Consider the following 3,939-nt stretch of genomic DNA (forward strand, 5'->3'; position numbering starts at 1 on the left):
TTCCTGCTTCATGTGCACTTCATGTGTAATTCAATCAAATTCACACTATGTGTGAAGGGGCCCTTAACGGAGTCACTAGAATCACCTTTTTTGATTTGAGAAAAATTATTAAGGGCCCCTTCACACATAACACGAATGAGACCAAATGCACATGAAGGAGGATTCGGAATGGCACTCGTGAAAAATCAGAGCCGCACTCAAAAGCCTCGTACAGTAGTTGCTACATCCATTCGGGCACAGCACATACACTCTACATTCACGAGCCGCTCATGCTGGAAACCCATTCGAACAATGGGCAAGAGGAGGTTGCAAGATGAGGTCACCATCTGATCATGCTCACAACATTTCCACGGCATGTCAAACGCAGGTCTGACATATCGTGCCATGGCCAAGAGGCTGCATGAAATCACTGGCCATATCGAACCATGGTCGAATGCTGCAATCGAGGCAGTCTTCACACCAGTGGCTGAATGAGCACCCACAAACATCCAACATGACTTGCGGAGCACTTAGAAAAGGTGGGGCCATTCGCGTAGCCAGCATGAAAGTAGAGAGCAGCTGACCACGTTTCAACTTGGCCCCACATTTTCTAAGTGCTCCGCAAGTGTGCCCCCCCCCCCCCCCGAGCAACATAAATGGCGTTTGAGTGTGCTGTTCCCTCTCACAAAACAAATGGTGTGCGAATGTGCTACCCCCCCCCCCCCAACTACATGAATGGCATGCGAGTGTGCTCCCCCAACACCATGAGCCAACATTGTTGAGGTGTGGGTAAGATGGGGAAGGTTCGAACGGTTTCCGGAGTACAATGGACAGCTGTCATGTCCATACGGAACAGCTGACCACTGTGTCCTTGCAACTCACAGCTGGAGAACACATACGGTGCCATGAAGAACATCAGCTCTCAACATGCCACCATGATGCACATGTATCAGCAGGCTCCCATGACATGGGGAAAATTACAAACAAACAAGATCACCTTTGGATCACACTCAGCCACGCCACACAGTGCACAGCACTGGCTGTGCAGCCAGGCTGACCCATCTGACATTATCCATGAGATCTTTGTGATCGCCCAGCCAAGCTAATGTCAGTTCCACCGCGTAAGTTAAGGGTCAACTGAGAGTGAGTCGCTGGCCAGCTCGCTGACATGTTGCCGGCAAGCCGCTGCGGCTCACCTCTGTGTCATTGCTAATCACAGCTGGAGAACACATTTCGTGCCATGAAGAACATCGCCCCTCAACTTGCCAATGTGATGCACGTCTCAGCATGCTCTTTTGAGATGTTAAAAAATAAAAACACATATCACCTTTGCAACTCTTTCAGCAACACCTCATTGCACACTGCAGACACCATCAGCCAGCCAGCTGTATTTCCAACACAGACCGTTAAGTCATCAGGCATCATTTACAAATCATTACAAGTAACATGATTGTCTTACATTTAAGCAGTGCATTCATTGTTCTTATCATGTTCTGTGCTCTCATTATTTGGTGCTTACACATTGTCATTGATTTATGTACATTTGTACAACATGTGACTGCTCTGCTGGTGTGTGAGCACAATGTGGTATCATACCTCTCACGTTGCCGCATTGTGTTCGTGTGCGTGCATACAAGTGTGCACAAAACTGTCAGCACAGGGTCATATACAGCTGTCCAACCACCTGTCCCTCCCGACAGTGCCTGGAATTTTTTGGGGTTCACCAATTATTATTTTTTTTTTTTTGGCCTTTTCGGCCGGTTTCTGCCTCACTCGTCCAACTTTGTGTTATGTGTGATGGGGCCATTACTGTGCTTTACTGTTCTGGAATAGACTATCCATTTAAATTAGACAGTCACATTTGGTTGAAATGTTTAACTCTCGCCTGAAAACTCGCCTTTTTCCAGCCAGCTATAATAAGCATATTGTTTCACTCGATTGGGATGTTGATTTTTTTTTATTTATAATTGTTTCTTTTGATTTCTACATTATTTTTTACAAAATTCTCTTGTAAAATTGCTTAATAAATAAAGTTATTAATATATTAGTATTTCTAAATGCAACCTTTCAAGATCCCCTAAGGTCAAATGTCATGTGACTGTGAGAATAGGGATATATCACTTCCTATCATAGCCATGGGTATATATTAACTAATTTCTAAAAAAAAATCATCATTGCAATTATTCCCTTAATATAACCACAGGGTCAAAATGTTGACCTTGGACTGTGACCTTGAGTTTTATTAATTTTTCTCCAAATCAATAAATGTTTTTCTTGAAATGAGAGGATGAAGGAATGCTTCTCTGGGACACGAAATTGCAATGAAAACACAGTGTGCTCTTCAAATTGGGCCTCTGGGTTAAGGCTCCATTACATTGTCATTTGTGTGTCTGTTCTGCATTCTAAAACTTTTCTGAGATACAGAAGGGACGTGAAAACAGATTTCTGTGTCACTGCTTCAGTGTCCTTTGTGAGTTGTTGTTGTCTCTGGTGGAGTTGGGGTGCTACAGATGATGTCACATTTCCACAGATTTTCCTGGTTTGTAGATGTATCAATCCAGTATGTACTGGATTGAAATGGAGTTTGCCCTGGTCTAAAAGCATGACGTCATATTTCCTCACTGTTTGTATGTGAGAACATCAAGCAAATCTAAGAGAGAGACAGAGGCAGATTGACAAACAGAGAGAGATGGGGCAGATAAAACAAGCTAAATACGAGGTCTATTAGAAAAGTATCCGACATTATTTTTTTCAAAAACCATATGGATTTGAATCATGTGTGATTACATCAGACATGCTTGAACGCTCGTGGGCATGCGAGAGTTTTTTCATGTTCTCTCACGACGTCCTGGGTGAATTAAGCCTTATATTAGGATGGTTTCAGGTCGAAACAGGCCGACGACGTCCCGCTGTATGGGAAGTCCTTACAGCAACAGAAACACCCCATAATCTCTCATCAGCCGTTAAACTTTTCACCGAAAACCAGCTTAATTTCTCGAATAGTGTCCACTCAGATATTCCTCACAGGTCCAGAAAAAAATTTGATAAAGCAACGCGTGCCGTCTCGAGCAGCGTGTGAAACAAAGGAATTCAGCCGAGAGGGCGGGACCACATCTCACTCAAGGCCTGCCCACAGGGAAATGACCTCACCGACACGCGTGAAAAAACTCACGCATGCGCACGAGGGTTCAAGCATGATTGGTGTAATCGCACGTCATTCAAATCCATATAGTTAAAAAAATAAATAAAAGGGTCGGTTTATTGTCTAATAGACCTCGTATTAAATAATTCATTTTCCACACTCTGCAGTTTGGATCTATTTTGTGTTCGTGCGTGTGTTTTTCCATCAAGCAGGTGGCATCAGCTAAATTGATAGGACAATGGCATAAGAGGATAATTACCACCTTTCACTGGATATTCTATGGCTGGAAAACTACTGACAGCCATGAAAAATAAAAACAACTGTTTTTAAAACCATTGCAGGGACTGAAAAAAGTCACATGACTGCTGTCCATTTCAGAAAACTGACATTGTCCTTTTCCAACTGGAATACTACAATGAGCTCTGTGACAAAAACTGTGGATTCTACAAATCATAGGAAAAGACAAAGCTGATGGTGAGTCCACATAAAAGTAATGTACCTATTTATTTATTAAAATGTTCCAAATGAGGTGTTTTCATGCAGATACTGTCATGAAAGCACCAGGATTCAGAGTGGTCTGTGCATTTACAAACACAGAGGGATGGGGACACTTTGCCTGATTTTTACATTCTCCTGCATATTCCTACTCATTTATTATTTAGCACATTCTGTCTGCCATGGTGACAGCTTGTTTGTTAGTTAATGCTGCAGTTTGTCATCGTAACAGTAATGGGGGTGCAGATTACTTCAGCAGCTGCAAGTCCAATGCATCTGATGTGACATGCTTTCGGTGACATCCAAGCTGCGCTGCTTGCCCA

The sequence above is a fragment of the Thalassophryne amazonica genome, chromosome 5 (assembly GCF_902500255.1).
Source record: "Thalassophryne amazonica chromosome 5, fThaAma1.1, whole genome shotgun sequence".
In the NCBI taxonomy this organism is placed as follows: domain Eukaryota; kingdom Metazoa; phylum Chordata; class Actinopteri; order Batrachoidiformes; family Batrachoididae; genus Thalassophryne; species Thalassophryne amazonica.